This window comes from Porites lutea, chromosome 3 (genome assembly GCF_958299795.1).
Source record: "Porites lutea chromosome 3, jaPorLute2.1, whole genome shotgun sequence".
Classification (NCBI taxonomy): Eukaryota; Metazoa; Cnidaria; class Anthozoa; order Scleractinia; family Poritidae; genus Porites; species Porites lutea.
The window spans coordinates 19,025,736-19,043,757 of record NC_133203.1 but is presented as its reverse complement, the minus strand read 5'-3'; the positions used below and the strand labels follow the sequence as shown (position 1 = coordinate 19,043,757).

At 39.8% G+C, this 18,022-nt stretch overlaps 1 pseudogene; it reads right to left on the bottom strand.

Annotated features, from left to right (window-relative positions):
• Window positions 1-431: 431 nt before the first annotated feature.
• Window positions 432-17,806, bottom strand: LOC140931811 (uncharacterized; annotated as a pseudogene).
• Between the last annotated feature and the right edge of the window lie 216 nt (window positions 17,807-18,022).

Genomic DNA, 18,022 nt, shown 5'->3' with positions numbered 1-18,022 from the left:
AAGAGTCATAGTTGTAAGACCCCTGGTCGTAAGACCTGTGGTTGTAAGGTCCCTGGTTGTAAGAGCCCTGGTTGTAAGACGCGTTTTTCTAAGACCCCTTGTTGTAAGAGTCCTGGTGTTAAGAGTCCTGGTTGTAATATCCCTTGTTTGAAGAGTTCTGGTTGTAAGACCTTTCTGCACTAACCTATATAAATATAACCACAAATGCAGCAAATTACTGAGAATATTGGATATGGCCTGTGCGGTAACGCCATAACGCCACTTAATTAAAGAAAATGCAAACAACTAGTACAAAATAGAAATGAAAACGTCAAATAGAGTAAGCCGTGCCAGGGGGGCCAGAAAAAACCTAACCTAAAAAACCCCGTGGGGAAAAAGGGATAGGAAATCTGGGGCGGGCCAGGCACGACTTAAGTCCCCCGCCAAGACTACTAATAACCTAAATAATTGTAATAAACAAACGAAAACCAAATAGCAATAGTTTGAGCAACTTTTAAGCGATCACTAATGGTGTGCTTAATGTATCTGTTCTTTGAAGTGGCACATTTCCAGCCAGCATGCATATCTAGCAGATCAGCGGAAACACTCCGACAAGCAGGATTTGAGGCGGCACCAGACTTTATACTGTGCGTGCCGTAAAGAGCAATGTCACCTACAAATGGTTTAACAAATTTCTTAAATTCGTCTCTTAGCGTTGAATATAAAACTCCTCTAGAAGCATGAAAACACTCCCTAGACTTAGTTTTAACTATTCGCCTAACGAGGGGCGAAGATGACTCACAAGTTGAAGGGAAAAGCTTAAGTAACCTTTCGGTGATAGAAACTGGGCAAGTAGCCTTATGAGACCTAGCTAGAAAGGACGTATGCCCTTCTCTATACTGATCATTTTGCGTTTAGGAATAAAAACTGACATGTACTCGTTGAAAATTGAGACATCTCTAACTGTCAAATTGCGAATTTCGTCCATACGAAAAAACCCAGCAAAGCCAACCAAGAGGACGAAAAGAAAACGAATAACGGCAAGCGAACTACTAGAAATATAATATTCAGCGATCTTTAAAACTGTGTCAACGGATAAAGGCTCTTTGGGTTGAACAGGACGAGCAAGCTTCCTTCTTGCACCCTCCAAGGACGACTTAACAAGGGGGTGACCAGTAGGGCATTCTACAATACCGGCCAGACTATGACCCCACTTAATACAATAAACAACTGACTCTATAGGAGATATCCCCGTATTATTAGAAATAGAAACAGCAGTAAGTTCGCTGATAAAGAGAGCAATGTGCAGTGGCTTCGCTGGAATAACTGAAACGCCAATCTTAGAATCTGCCCATTCACGCCATCTGATCCAGCCAGATCTATACTTCTGCACGGTAGAGGGAGCCTTGGACTCAAACTGTAAATGGAGAAGGTCTGGAACAAGCTTGCGCAAGGATGGATCGGCCAAAGAATTCGCTTCACCCCAAATCCCGGATTGGAGAACATCTAAAAAATAAAATAAAAGTAGGCAGGAAAAGGCAAAACATTTAAAATTATAATACAGTAGAAAATATGATGCTGCATCATAATCATGCAGCACGGAAAGTACTACAGCGTAAAAACGACATGTAATGAGAAACAACGACAAGCGGAAGCCGAACTGGCTGGGCCCGATAATGCTGTAAAAAAAAAACAGTAAAAAAATAGCAGCAAACATTCAATAAAACAAATGTAGACCAATAAAATAAAACATAAAATAACGCCAACTGACGGCGCCAAAACAGGCCAACTGCGTGGTGAAGGGGACATCGAACTCCGAGCCAAGAAGACGCTGCCAAATCAGGCAAAAAATACACCGCCAAATCAGGCAAAAATACACTGCCAAAGATAAACCTAAAACACCTACAATAATGAGCTGTAAGGGGAGACAAAAATGGGAAAGCTCACCTAAAATCTATCCGCAAAGCTAACATTTTAAATTTCGGGCAGCCGCAGAACACCGACGGACGCGCTTTGTAAATCTGCTTCTGTCCTGGACCCTTCAGCAAGAGGTCTTCAATTACAAGGAAGCTCAAACACTTCTTTAACAAAAGACTTGAACTGGGAGGCGTTGTCGTGCAAAAAAGGCCAAAAATAGGCAGAAGGCCATTGTGGAACGATCAAAGTGCCGTAACCGGAGCAGGACGAGAGAGAGCCCTAACTGAAGGCACAATGGCACCCACCGGAGGGCAAACCCAGTTATTCTCATGTCGCCAAACCTGAGCCAAGGCGTCCACACCGCTGCAACCTGGGGAAGCAAATTTAGAGTTGAACCTCGGAAGCTGGGCATTGTAATAGGACGAAAAGCGATCAATTGTGTGAGGGCCCCATTTAGGGTCGACAAGTCGAAATACCGAGGGATTGATGGACCAGTCGTCTTTATCAATAAATCTGCTAAAAAGATCTGCTCTTTCATTAAGAGACCTAGGGATCCACTGGGCTTCGAGAACGATGCTGTTGGCAAGACAAAGATTGAAAATATCCATAGCCAGGGCCTGGAGGTGAGATTTGGAGCTTCCGATAGCAACTATTCTGGCGGCGGCCTGATTATCAGTGAAGATTTTAACTCTCTTGTGTTTCAGCTGAGCCACGTAAGAAAGCAACACGTAAAAAATTGCTTTCAGCTCGCGAAAAGTAGAGCTTTGGCCGATATCCTCGCTCTCCTACATGCCGCTAACGACGGAGCCGTCTAAAGTAGCCGAAAATCCTCCGAACGCTACATCGCTAGCATCGGAAAATACAACGGTATGCGTAGCGAACGGTGGCCTAATAGAATAGCCGTTTAAGCAGTCGATGTTGCAAAACCAAAATTTCAGTTCTTGTAAAAGGCTCGGAGGAAAATGAATTATGTCATCCCAAGGCGATCTGGTTTCAATGGCGAAGTACATTTGTCTGGTCAAAAGACGAGAAATTGGACCAACAGGTAACGCAGCTGAAATGAGAGTGCCTGCTGTTCTCGCTAACTCGCGAAATGAAGAGAATCCATCCTGAATCGCAGAATCTAGCAAGCCTTTAAGCTTGAGAACTTTCTTCTCGGGAATTGGAAACACATTAAAATAGTATCAATAACGAAGCCTAGCCATTCGCCAGTTTGAACTGGATCCCAGTGAGACTTTTCCTCGTTACAAAGAAGAGCAGATGAAGAGAGCTCTTTACGTTGAATTAAGCTAGCTGCCACGGCAGAACATTTGTCTGGTCGACTCCCGAAACCATCGTCCAAATAAATGAAACTGTTGAGTCCCATAGAACGCCAACGCCTAACTAACGGGCGCATTAACTTGGTAAAACAAAAGCAAGCGCTACTTAACCCGAAAGGCAGTACTGTAAAGGAAAAATATCTGACGACGCCAGAAAAAGGCCACGCGAAACCAAGGTACTCTTGGTGGTCGAGACAAATATCGACATGGTGGTAACCGGACTTAAGGTCCCAAGAGAAAAACCAGTGTCCTTCATCGAGAACTTGAGAAAGCGATCGTAAGTCCTCGTACTTGAATATAGGTTTTACTAAATAATTGTTTACGTGTCTCAGATCGATAACCAGGCGAAGCTTCTTCCCAACAGCGACTGTCAAAGGATTAACACAATACGGGGGGAATTCGTGCTCAACAATGCAGCCTTACTTAAAAGGTCGCTAATAGCATCAGCGACAAATTCCGGATGCTGAAGAGCTGATCTATTGTTCTTCAAAAAGCACTGCGAGGGGTACTCGGCAAACGGCAATATGTAACCGCGCCTAATAATATCAAGGACAAAATCTGGTGCATCTAAAGTCTCGACCCAAAAGTTAAACGAAGATTCCAAGCGACCTTTCACGCCACTGCTTCCGCCTTTCGCACTAAACTCGTCGCCACAAGAAGACAATAAGAGAATTAAATCACACTCAACTTCATCACAGGTCGACGAGTCGCCATCTAGTCAATCGCGTCGAGAGCTACTCTTCGAAGAATCCGCAGGCTTCAAGCACGTGGAACTCAAATGACCAAAATCCCCGCACTGAAAAAAGGGGAACACATACAGAAAAACATGAAAATAAAATCCATAACATCAAAATAAAAGAACAGTGTTGTAGCGTGTGGCGTTGCAGACCCGAAGGAAGAACGTACTGACTGACAGCAACTTATATATGAAACGCAATTAACACGTATTACGTAACTACCGAACACTTCATTGAAAACACAATGAAAATACCAAATTCAGAACGTGCAGAAAACAAATATCTGCTAAACTTCGTACCGCAGATATTTTGATATGGTTGTAAGAGTCCTGGTTGTAAGACCTCAGGTTGTAAGACCCCTGGTTGTAAAAGTCCTTGTTGTAAGAATCCTGATTGTAAGACCCGTTTTAGTAAGAATCCTCTTTGTAAGACGCCTGGTTGTAAAGGCCCTGGTTGTAAGGCCCTTGGTTTTAAGAGTCCTTGTTTTGAGAGTCCTGGTTTTAAGAGTTCTTGTTGTAAGTACCCTGGTTAAAAGATGCCTGTTTGTAAGAGGCCTGGTTGTAAGAGTCCTAGTTGTAAGACCTCTGATTCAAGAGGCGTTGTTTGAGTACCCTTTGTTATAAGTCCTGTGATTGTAAGAGCTCGGAGTAGTGAATCAGTAAAAATGGGTATGGATAAAAATCGATAGGAATTAAGTGATTTTTATTTATTGATAACGGAAATCGGTGAAAATCGATAAAGTCATTTGCCGTTTTAAATCGATGTTATCGATTTTTCATGGTTTGAAGGATTTATAACGGAAGGGCGCCACTGTATTTGTGGCATGATTTAGATAGTAGAACTAAGAAAACGCATCCGGGAGTAACAACCTGAACAACTTATGAGCAAACATGAAAATGTGAAATGTAGAAACCATTACAAATACAACCTTGTCTCTGAAACCCTTTATTTTGTACATAATATCGAAAACGGTTTGGTTTAATCACATTCAGTCCTCGCAGGCAAGTATCAACTAAGTTGTCAACAAATTTACTGTTTGCATGAATTCAGTTTTCATTTTTGAGTGAACAGATGAACAGACTCGAGATCTTCCGATACAAAATTAAGAAATGAGTAGAAATCAAGATAAAGCGATAAACGAAACAAGCGTGTAATCGATTTCAATCGATTTTCATCGATTTACTACTCCTGGTAAGAGTTGTGGTTGTAAAATCCATTGTTGTAAGGGTGTGTGGAGATATTTAAACACATTTACTGCTTGAGAAACTCTACCGAGTACTGAAATTTTTTTGGAAGAGCCGTTTTACGGAAATTAATGGGTGTCTAGAAAACGACGATCACAAAACGAAGACCTACGACCCAGAAAACGACGACCTATAAAAAACCGCGGGGAGGGGGAGAGGGCTTAATAGAAGTGTGCGGAATGCCCCATCCCCGGACAAAACCAAAATAGCATATTCATAGCAAATCTCAGTGTAAGGGGCCAACTATTTAACTCTTGAGTGGGGGGGGGGGATTTCTGGTCATCGAGAATTCTTTTTTCTAGAAATCTGGTGGGCAGGATATTTTTCCCTTTTTTTTCCCATAAGCTTTCTATTACATTTGAGCTGCATGCAAATTTTTTCTTCCGACAAGCGCTTGCAGGAATTTTCTTGTTCAAAATCACCCCCCCCCCTCAAGAGTTAAATGGTCGGCCCCTAATCTTATCAAACGTGCCAAACACCCACGCAAATCCCTCCTAGCCGCTAGTTACCCGGCGCTAGTCATAAGTAATGCTAAGGTCAATAGGCCTAATTTTCACGTGCAGCACACTATTTTGCACATCGTAGTACGTGCGGACGATTCTGTCGGAACCAAAATTTCTTGGATGCATTTTGGGCGCTTTGCATTCACCCAAAACTTAAGAAACTTTGGAAACAGCGGCAATTGGTACAGTATTTTCCCGGAAAAGTTCCCAGACTTCCTGAAACTTTTCCGAAATGCGAACCATTCGACCAGAAATTTTAGACATTCGGGAGCAAGTTGAATACGGAAAGAAAACTTCCCGATGATTTTCGAAAGTTTAGGTATATATTGCGAAAATGCTGTTCCATTCGGTACTGCATGGAAGTGGCCGAAAATTTAAACCAGACGTTTTGATTGAATGGAATGGCGCCCATCCAAAAGTAACCAAATTTGTTACCAATTGTGCTCCCTTTGCGCGCGCGTGAGAGCTCCACTAAAAAAGTTTCTCAGGACAAATTTTCCTTTAGTATGGTCAATGAAGACATGATTCAACCTGACTGACCACTGGAAGCAAAAGCTTTGCTTTGACCTATTTATTATCCTGATATCAATTTAAACAAATTCCCATTAAATCTAAATGACCTAAATAATAGACACTGCCTCACTGGCGAGTCCCTTTATAGCGGGAAGTTCAAGCCCACCTAAATCAAACAGGAAATAAATCAGGCGTGCCGTTTTTGTTCTCAGCTCAATACCGTAAACAGACAGTTTATATTTTGAAAATAAAGAAAGAAGGGCTTCAACATTTTCTCGTACCTTTCCAAACATGAAACTGTAGCATACCGGTAACGAAAATTGTGAAATATTGTGTGGGACACAATGAAGGTTGACATGTTATCAGATTTGAACTGTATTTGAACCGTAAGGTCCGTAAGATTTGAATCGTATCATCCTAGGAGTTTCTCTTTCCTCACAGGTCCAATAGCGTGGTATATATGCAGTGAGATCTCCTGTAGAACTTTTTGAATTGTTCACAAATAAATTATTACATCATGTGAAATAGAGACAACGCTGCAGAGCAAAATTAAAAATTTCACTTCGCTTCATCTTTAATTCTTCCATCACTTTCACGTAATGTACAATGCAATGTCCAAGACAAAACAATAGCTCCTGCGACCATACTAGGCACTCTGTAACTGCTGTTTAAAAATGCGTGAGACGGTTTTATAAACCGCGGTATGAAAATAACGCAAGAACAATAGATGTAGGTATCTCACTGGGTACATGTAACGAAGGTTTACGTTAATCAATAAATCAATCGAGCATCTCCGCCTAAATGTGAAAATTTCCCAAATTTTAACTTTTACAAATACTTTGTTCCCCAGACCTCTTTTCATTAACACACTCCGCGATCGCTCATGAAACTAACCCGATATACTTTTAATCAGTAAACACCAAGAGAAGTTATCCTCTCTTGGTAAGCACTTTATTGGACACCACCCCAGCCAGTTATAGAGGGGGAGGGTGTTTCCTTAGGAACTGGTTGGCTCAAATGACCACCAAGCTTTAATAATTATTCGATCTCAAAGAAATACATTTATAATTCTCAATCAGAACAAACACAAATCATCTTAATTTCGTAGCTAAATTCAGAAAACTTCAATGTAAACTTACTTATGTGGCGGGTCGTTACAACAATCGCACTTTACAGGTTAGCAAATTCTTTTAACAGATTCTTCAGGTAAGCGGATTTATAGACAGACTGTAAATTATTGTCTTTCTCACTTCGATTCTACTGAAAACTGGTTTGAAACACAATAAGCTAATACAATTCTTGTCCTCGAATAAATCTATCCAATAACAGGCAATGCTTGTTTGATAAACGAAACAGAGGGGAGACCTCGCGTACCTTGCGTTTCCATTTCCACCGTTTTATTCCTTGGCTTCATACCCTTAGCCGTTTTTTTACAAATAATATTTACTATATTTCTGTAATTTTCCTTCTTCGCCCACCTCTGACCCCTTCATAATTCCCTCCTATCGTTCTCTTATTTCCCACCTTCTGTACCCCTCTAAACCCTTAATCCTTCGAACTACCCCATCCCGGTCGTCGTTTTATAGGTCGTCGTTTTCTAGGTCGTAGGTCTTCGTTTTCTAGGTCGTCGTTTTCTAGACACCCGAAATTAATCGATATTAGATTCCCATGGAAACTGTAATTTCTCAAGTGGTTGCTTATAATATGGCTTCTAAAATAGTGATAAGTCTTAGTTCATCGGCACGTACTTTGAAAGTGTAAATATATTAAACGATCGATTTTTTTTTTCTGGTCCTGATGATGCTATTACTCTTCACAGTCGTCGGTGCGAACGTTATGCACTATGTTTACGTGAATTTGTATATAATTCCTATCACACGTACACTGATCTCGATGCACAATAATTTAGCCTTTTTTATCACAACCTTATGGTTAATTGAGATTGTACTGTTTTGCCCCTCACATTTACATTCACTACAAAGTGTGTTTGTATGTATAGACGTTGTGACGGTTTTCGACGCCATCTTGAGAAGTAAGCAAACCTGTGAGAAATTACAGTGTTTGTATGAGAATCTAATGTCGATTAATTTCCGTAAAGCGGCTGTTCTGAAAAAAAAAAAAAAAAAAAAGACCTGTAAATTGAAGCTACAAAACAAAGCATTTTACTAAATTTTTTTGGGGCGTACCTGTGCTTAAATCTCTCCAGAGGCTTGCTTTAGATTTTCGACATATTTGTCTGTAATTTTTCCGAAACGTTCTTACAGACAAATGTATAGATAATTTTAAAAAGTGGTTTTAAGTCTTCTAGCGGATGTAACGCTCTAATTTTTGGGGGGTAGGGTAGATTTATTAGGAGTGAAGCTTTAGTTTGCAATTCACATTTTTTTTTTCAGAACAGCCGTTCTACGGAAATTATTCGACATTAGATTCTGTAGACTATAAGCAGTCTCTCTTTTTTGTTGGTTCGTCCAGCAAAACGCCCGAGACGCGCAAATGACCACGCGTGTGACTGATCTGCCGCCCTCGTTTCTCGCGTCTATCGGCTTCGCCGCTCAAGGCTCGCCCGCGCGTGCACTCCCCTTACTAAATGTGAAGAAAAAGAGAGACTGCTCGCAGTCTATAGATTCTGATACAAACACTGATTTGGATTTTAGTATTGAAACGCACCCCGAGTGTGGATTTTATAGATTTTTGATCCGTTTTTTGATTTCCCCAAAAAACGCAAAATCCGTAGTCGAACTACAGTCAAGCCAGCTTAGCACGGCAGTAGCACGACGTTTGAAACAGGCATACCCTATTCTTTTAAAAGACAACAATGGAGTGTAATGTATACAATTTAAAAGAACTAAAACATCTCAATGCAAATTCCATGTAAATAAATTCGAGGCAAATAAAGAATGCGTGAAACTCTCCTTACAAGTTTTGCAATTTTCAGAAAGTACCCAGTACGTACTCAGCATTGATAACAGAAAAAATTTACTCTGGAGGAATTTTTGCGGGGAAAATGTTTGCGTAATTGCTGTTTGTGGAAACGTATTTTTGCGGGGGTGTTACTAAAGGGAGTAACGCAGTAACGAGTAGCGAGTAACGGAGTATTGAGAAAACGAATAAGGAGATAAAAATTCAAGAAGTGAACAAAAAAATGATTGAATCCTAATGAAAGAAAAAAAAAAACCAATGGTTGTAGTATCCTAATAATGACCTTTGCCAATCTCGAAAAATATGTGCATTCCAAAAAGTGCTTAAAACAATCGCGTCAACCCCTCCCTCCCCCCCCCAAAAAAATCCTCCTTCAAAGTCGAAGGTATTTTGGTCCGAAAATTAAAGGTCACCTGGCTACGGCTGTTATTTGCAAGTGAATTTGCCTATCCAGCAGATAGAGTAATTACAAAACGTTCCGTTTATCGTACTGGTAGCTCATTATCTCTTGCTGTCCATGAGTAGCAACCGGGTAGTAGCATCAGTACCAACATCGACATCTGCATCAATAATATTGATTTCGCTATGGTTAGTTTGATCCCGCTGTATACGTTTAGCTGTACGTTGTGCTTATTGAGATCATGAAGAAAAGAAACAGAAAGCTTGTTTTGTGACGCATTCTTTTTTAGTGAAGGTATGGAATTACCCTAAGTTTCAAGGTTTTAGTGCGAACGATTGTGATAACTGATGGATTAATTAAGTTTTGTAAGGAGATTAAGGAAAGTATTTCTTATGCCAAATGCAGGTCCCTCTTCGTCAGGGGCAGCCAATGTGAATATAGTACAAAACCACTTAAACATAGCATTGTTAAACTTATTTTAGTATTTAAACGGTAGATATGGGCATATTTTATCCCCTAAAAAGTTTTCATCGGATCGGATTTCCTAGCTTAAAGTCTAGTGATGCGAAAATTATAGGGATCAAAACTTATACCTTTTCGAAAATTTCAGGCAGAAAAAAGGCTCCCGAAAATTCTAGGTGACCTTTTTAGGGTAAAAATCCGTAAAAAAATGGGCAATTATACCATTTTTTAGAAGTTCGAAAATCCTAGGAGAGGCAGGCAAGCAAGAAATTTTACAACAAATGTTCCAAAAATTCTAGACTTCAAATCGTCTTCCGAACAGATATTTTCCGAAAATTGACCTTGGGTACCCTTGCTTCGTAGTCGCACGATGGTAAAAACTGTCTGCAAGTGCCACTTCAGCTCCTTATACTAGGTCCTAACTGAATATAAGAGATATGATTGTCAAAGCAGGTCTAGAAGACTAGAAGACACGATCATTCCTTTCCCTAAGGGGTCATAAGTGGGAGAAGACAGAAGTGGAAACGAGGGCTCTTCTACGATTTCAAAATACTATTAGTTGTTGTTATCTTAGCTCAGACGTTTCATATAACGCACCAATAATTTTTTTGTTAAAGTTTACCGCAAGGGTGACCAGAAGAGAAAAATTCCCAGACAGACTTCAGCGCTGACAGGGGTGTAACTGCTAAGCCCGGGCTTAACAAATTTAAATTTGCGTCAAAATGAGTTCATGTAATTGCATGTTAGAGTGGTTTTCGTTTGAGTGTCGTAAAACCAAAACCAAAGTAATTAACTCTGGCCAATCACATAGGACACAGACAATACATTGAACCAATCAAAACTCGACGTAATTACATGTGGCTGACGCAAAGCGCGGGAAAATGCATGCGAGCGCGTCACAATTGGCTTTGGTTTTACTTCTGATTGGATGAAAAGGTGGCGCGAATCTTTTAAGCCAATCGGATCGTGTAGAAAGTGCAAAACCAATTACTTTTCGACACTCAAATGAAAACCGCTCTATCAGGGAGTGAGATTGCAACTAATACAGGTACTATAAACGATTGTGCAAAATGACACATATATTTCACAAGGAAACTCTGTCAATAGCGAACGCCACCTTGGTTTTCCAAGTAAATATGTAGGGGTCCTCTTTGCTCACTTTTGATTACCTGTTAGAATGATGTGGGTTCAAAATTTTCTAAATTTGGAGGATCTCAACTCTAAAATAACATCGAGTAAACCGGCCGTTTTCTCCTTGTTTGTTCTGTTTCTCCTTGTTTTGTTTCGTTAGTATATTTTATTTTCTGGGGATGCAGGGCTTGGAGTTAATGGGATTGGCTACCACTTTGAAATATTAGATAGCCAAGTGGATCCTACAAAAATAGAGTTCAGTTTTTTATCATGCCCTGGCAGTAACTATGTTTCGGTTATCTGCATTGATTGATGTTAAACGCAACTTCGAGCAAACCAATCCATTTGAATGTTTCTTTACTTTAAACTAGTCTCGCTCTGCAATTCTACTTTGCCAATACTCAAATTTCAGAGTCCTTACATCGGAAGGTTATTTATGATTTACAATTTCGTGCCACACGGTTATTTTTCCGGATCGTCTGCCACAGGGTTACCACGTACTTGCTAGGCATTTGCCACAGACAGCCCAGTAAAAAGTAGGCAATTGTTTATTGTTTACCCGTGCAACGTGATTGGTCGATTACAGATGGGAGAAGAGTAAGGAGATTTCTTGCGCCTTCTGCATCGGTATGCCAACGTGAAACAATCGTTTTGGTCTTTTTTTGCGTATTTCAAAGAATGAACGTCGGAGCATGGATCTGCCAAAAACTTTCGACCGCGCTCTGTTAGTGAAATGAGAACGAAGTAGGATTCGTTTACACGCGAAGAAAGCTGGAGCCTCTGCACCAGCGAGTCGCCAGCGAGATGCTTGCAATTTCTGGGAGGTGAATATTCATCGCTTTATGATAAAACGTTGGTAAGTCTTTTGAAATGAGTTCTTCTGCAAATTTGTATTTTAAATAGCCTATTTCATCTCATTCACAGAGCACCAAGACACGTGCACGTGAAGGTCGAATGAACAGCTTTGAACACAACCAAAGGTTTGAGCTGATTTCAATTCAGTAAAGTATTAAAGCTTGATGGCGACACTTGTTTACGGTAAGAGCTTTCGAGAATGTTAATGACATAGGAAATAGTTAGTCTTTTCATTTATATAAATAATTTGTAGAGGTCTCCAAACCTTATCCAAATAAAAATATTTTCGGTAAATACTCTTAGCGTGAAATTAAGCTTAAACTTAAGGTTACTTTCTATGAGCTTACGTGCATTTTGAAATGTGGAAAGTTTGCTAAATCTTTGCAAGTGAAAGGTTTAAGTTACTGTTCACTCGAAGAGTATCACACGCTTCAAAGCTTCGTGAAGGAACGTTTAATTTTGCTCGCAATTTTCGCAGCAATGTGATAGGAAGCCCGTGATAAATAACCTCTGTCAAATCAGCTTCTCAGCAGACGAGAAGCACCAACCCGTCTTCTTTCAACGGCCGGCTAAAAGTGTTTACAGCTGTGAGTCTGTCGTGAAAATGGCATTGGAGATCGTTAGGAGTGTCAGAACCATCGAGTTATGGATGCACTTGAGAGGTTTGCTTAGCACTCAAGAAGCAAGAGACTATAACTGGATGGTTGTGGGCAGCACTTTACCATTTGTTAATTAATCAATCATTAGTTAGTAGTCTCGAGACTCATAATCTGCAAGCCCTTTGTTTGGTTTGTATTATGTACAGAAAACGACGGTTGTGGTCCCAGGCATTGCTAGCGGCAACCGTGGAAACTTGGGAATAAGAATTGTGATGACTTTCATTGTATGCAAATGAGACTCATGATGAGCGTGTGGTTTATTTTTGGCAATGATTGAGGTGATGCCCATAGTTGATCATGTTCTAGTATGGCTTTTTGGCAATGATGTAATTTTCCCTGAATCACCCTTGTATTCATACGTATGCGTATTTGGATGTGTACGTGAAAATATTATAGCAGGGGAAATCCTCTTTCATGCTGTATTATTTGAGGCATTATGTTTCTCACAATATTGATGCAATTAGTGGAACGCTATGGTTAGATATATTCGACATTGCAGGTTCGCCTGGTTGTATGTATTTAATTGATAGATTTTCGCAGTTTTTGAGATGTGAAGTTGCGTTGCACTTTATGAATACTCAAGATATCAAAGATTTTTAACCTTCAACTACTAGAACCAACTTCAACTACTCTTCTGATGTTATGTTTGTGTCATAGATGTGTTACTTTGTAAGTGTAGAATTGTACTCTATTGTCATAGACTCTACTTGCAGCAGTCATCGGCCAATGGAAAGTACTAGTCTACAAATTGAACTAGTCTATTTACTTTTGAAGTTCTCTAGTATTGGAAATGTGTATTTATTTTTCATGCCAATGTCTTCACTGATGTTACCTTGAAGTTGTAAATATGCAAGGTCTCGATCTTTGCCTCGTGGTATTGCCTTTGATTGTGGAAGATTTGTTGAAATTACAGAATTATTGCCCAGACATCATTGGAAATTTTCACTTTACATTAATAAACTGTAACAATTGAACCATAATCTTTTTCCAGTTTAAGTTTAGACTGGTTATTCTTTGAACCATAAGGCAGCCAGTAGTCACTGTGTAACCTATGCCTGGCTGCACACTGGCTCCTTAAGAATTTATCTCCTTATTTCTTTTCCAATCTGCATGCAGCCTCGAGTTAACACTTTAAGAGTGTCTTGTTCCTTATCTAATCTCCACTAAGTGAGACTTAAACGCTTTTTAGCAGTTCTTGTTTGATATAACTATTAATAGTTGACACGACAGCTGCCCCTGCTCTCTATATTGTTGGTCAATAGTTCTTGGTCGTCGTGTAGCTCTTTGAAATATACCTATTCATAATGAAGATTTCCACATTTATTCCATACAATAGGTGAGAGTAAAAACAGGAAACGCAGTGTTCCATGCACTGTTTCCGTTCGATTTACACCGCTTTCATCAAAACATTCTCAGTTTTGAGAATAGTTTATTGTAAATCTTAAGAAACAATTTACTTAGAAGGTAGAATAACAGGTGGTTAACAGACAATGTCCTGACTGCTGCGGGAGTTGACCGGTCAACCTTTCGTCTTGCCTGTCATGTTGACCAGACCCATCCGATCGTATAGAAAATGAAATAAATTAAAATTTCCATGCTGTTCAGTTGTTTCAGTTGACATCAGTATGTAGTGAGTCACTGTGTATAATTGTGGAACTTTGAGCTGAAACCTGGGTGAAATGCAACTAGAACTGTTGTGTACAATTCAACAGACATCAGGGTTCAGGCACTTCCAGTTGCATAAGCAAAAATATTTTCACTCTTATTAGTTACTTTTCTTGATGAACACAAATTTTCTCCCCTTGTAATGGGGAGTAACATGGATTACTGGCGGTGTTTTAGGATCAAGATGTTACTGTGATATGTACAAGAAATCATTTTATTTGGAGGCTCTGGACAAATTTAATGTGTACGATAATTTATTTTTATTGTTGACTTTGAGTGCTTTAGAGTGCTTTAAACTCTAAGCAACGACTTTTTTGGAAATATGTAATGCCAGTTTTAATTGATTGGCCCTGTTTTAAGAGTTATTTTGCTTATAAATTTGACCGGCCAGAAATGATACGTGACCAAGCTAAAATGAATTTGGCCGGTCAATGTGTCCGGAGTCTCTGGAAATTATTTTGAGCCCTGTGCATACAGTTCATTGTAAGCCTTAGAAATTCAAAAGTCTGATAAATTCACACTTGTGTATTTTAGGTCCTCTAGTCTTTGTTGAAACTTGGTGTTTTATTTAGTAACTTTATTATGCACTCAAAACATACAGGAAATAATATTTTAAAATAACTTATTAACAACTCGAAAACTAAACTGTGCTGATGTATAGTATTAAATAATAATAAACAAGAAAAGAAAAATACCTTCTTCATCCATCCAGCATTTTTTGCATACCGAGACCTGCATTCTTGGTGGTATTTGGATTCGCAGCTGACGAACACCTTTGAAAGCGACTTTTGGCAGTAGTTTTTCTCTGTTGGCTTTAACTGCCGGTATGACTGTAAAATTGTGCTTGTCTCCACCGCACGACAAAGTTGGATTTATTCTGTTGTGAATTCCAGGGTTGTTGTGGCTGGCAGTTAAAATTGCATGGGAGTTTTGCCATGTTTAAGATGTGGCTTAACTCATATGCATGACGTCTCTGGGCCCTCAGCACGTGTCTGCTGGTAGGTGCTGGGCCAAAGTTGTTTTTGCTCTGATTGAAACAGTGTGGCTTGTTTCTAGTTGTTGTACCATCCAACAGATGCCTTGAAATCTGGATCAGAGCTGAGTTTGCTCGCCTTTAACCAGAGTGTCATGCTTTTAATTGTAAGTCCTGTAAAAAATAAAACAGTATGGAGTATTTACATGTGTTGTGTGTTAACAGTGATCATGTAGACTGTTAAATTAGTGTAAATTGAAGACAAAATAATTTTTATCATACGTTGACTTTGATTGCTAAACCAGTCTGGTAAGCGTTGATCTAGATGTGGATCTTTTGGTCTGTACCGACCCAGTGATGTATGTTTGGCAGTCATCTTAAGCTCGCCAGTAAATAGCACATGCTGTTGGTTTTGCCATTGGGGAACCATTGACTCAGATATTCTGTACTTGCGTGCAATTTCCCAATTTTAGTTAACTACTTTCAGCCTCCACCACTATTTTCAATTTAAAGTTGATATCATAGGAATGATGAGTACTGGGCATGATTCTTTCAAACTTAGGAATGCTTTAACTAAATCACTGTGATGAAGTTTTACAACCAAGCATTCAACCAGTTGAGACATGCTTATAAAGCTGAATTTGGATCAATTAGTATTCATAGCTTCAGAAAGAAGCAATGTTTCCTAAGAAGGAATACTCTATTTATCTATATATCTTTTAGAGGTGTGATTTTTTTTGCTTTGTTCTTGTAAGTGTGTGACTTTTTTTCCCTTTGTTAAAAAAGTTGACATGACTGTAATTAGGAACTCTGAGAATGCTATTGTTTTGCAAGTGAATATGGCGAAAAAAGCGCAAAATTGAGGTTGCGTCTTATAACTGGGTATTTATACAAAATTTTCAGTCATCAACTTGAAAGAATCAAGTTAAAAAATTCAGGGTATCTGTAACCGAAAAAATACAGCAAGTACTATTCACACTTAAACTAAGCAATTATGACAAATATAAATTGCAGTTAATCAGGCAATAAGATAAAGAACAAGACCTATTTCAAACAAAATTCTTAAGAGATTTAAACCATTTTTTTGTTATAATGAAGCCAGTTGTTTCAATGTTAACGCTAATAAGTCATTCAGTTTCATTTTTTTGCCACAATCATTTTTTTCAAACTATGTATACTTAGTGGTGATTACAATTAAAATTTGTCTTTGTGTTCTTAGCGCTAAAATGTTTGAAAATCCAGATGTTTCGGGACTACTGTCCCTTCATCAGTGGAAGATGCCGTTACACTGAATGCGCGTCATTTTATTCAAATGTGGCAACATTTGAAGCATGCGCTGGAAGAGTTTTCGCTCAAATAAAATTGAAGTCCATGTTTATGCCGGGCTGCTGTAGAGTTTCTTTTTAAAAATTAGGCGGCCCTGCACTCTACGTCTATCCCTGCTGTTGTGAAGACCCGCTCGAACAACAATTACCATCATATCATCTGTTGTGTGACCGGGGGAGGAAAAATGTTTAGCAACGGGTAGGTCAGCTTTCTTTGAGACAGATCTGAGGTGTTCGCAGAACCTGTCTCCAAGCCTACGTCCGGTTTCGCCAACGTACGACATAGTGCATGCCCAACAAGTGATATACACGAGGTTACTTGTCGTGCATGAGAACCTCTACCGTATGGTCAGAGGTCCACCGGAGGTGTTGCTCTGGGAGGCTGGGTTGGTATGGGCACAGGTCTTGCATCGTGGACAACGGCAGGGAAAAGTTCCATTTGGTTCATCCTCAGTGTTTGCGCCGGATTGAAGGTTGCTGCTGACCAAGGAATCACGCAGGTTGGTGTCGCGGCGGTACATGCTGAGTACTCGCGAGTTATCAAACAGTTCCTTAGTTTCAGGGTCAGATTTTGAACGGTCAAAGTTTCTTGACAGGATGTTCTTTACATGGTGGTTGATGGGGTTGTATGTTAAGATTAAAGGGATGACTTCTCTGTTGGATTGTCCGTCCTTAGGTGGTCGTAAGGCTGTATCTCGGGGGATAGTGTCAACGTGTTGAAGGGCTCTATCTAAAACTGCTAGTGGATAATCACATTGCAGGAAGAATGATTCCATTTCTTTGCTTTTGGTCTTGCAGTTGTTCTCCACACTGCATATTTGTTTGAGGCGTAGAAACTGGCTGTAGGGGACCTACTTCTTGCATCGGACGGGATGTGACAAAGTGTTTGTAAGATATGAGTGTGAGTCAGTTTCTTTGTAGTGGATGGAAGGACTTAGTCCTTGGGGTGTTGGTTTCAGCAGGAGATCTAGAAAAGGCAGTTGATTGTCACTGATGGCCCAAGTGAATTTAAGGCTTGGATGAAATTTGTTGATAAATTCAGCAAAGTTGTCAAGTTCGTTCTTGCTGCAGGAAGCTGCGCCTGTGATGTAGTCAATATATCGTTTGTAGAGGTCAGGCTTCTTTCCAGGATACTGTTGGAAGATTTGTTCTTCGACGTGGCTGACGAACAGACAAGCGTAGTTTGGTCCTAGCCTACTGCCCATTGCTACACCCACCCATACTTGGTGGTGTCTTGTTTTCTCTACAGACTCACAGATAAACTTTACGAATGATAAGCATATAATTAAGTAAATGAGGAAAAGGGCATTTTGTGGTCACTACTCCTACTGATAATGTGGTGCAGTGATAATTGTATTGTATCCTTTGTAAGTAGGTGCCAAAAAGGTTCAAAATCAGACCAAAAAGTCTTTGAAAATGGA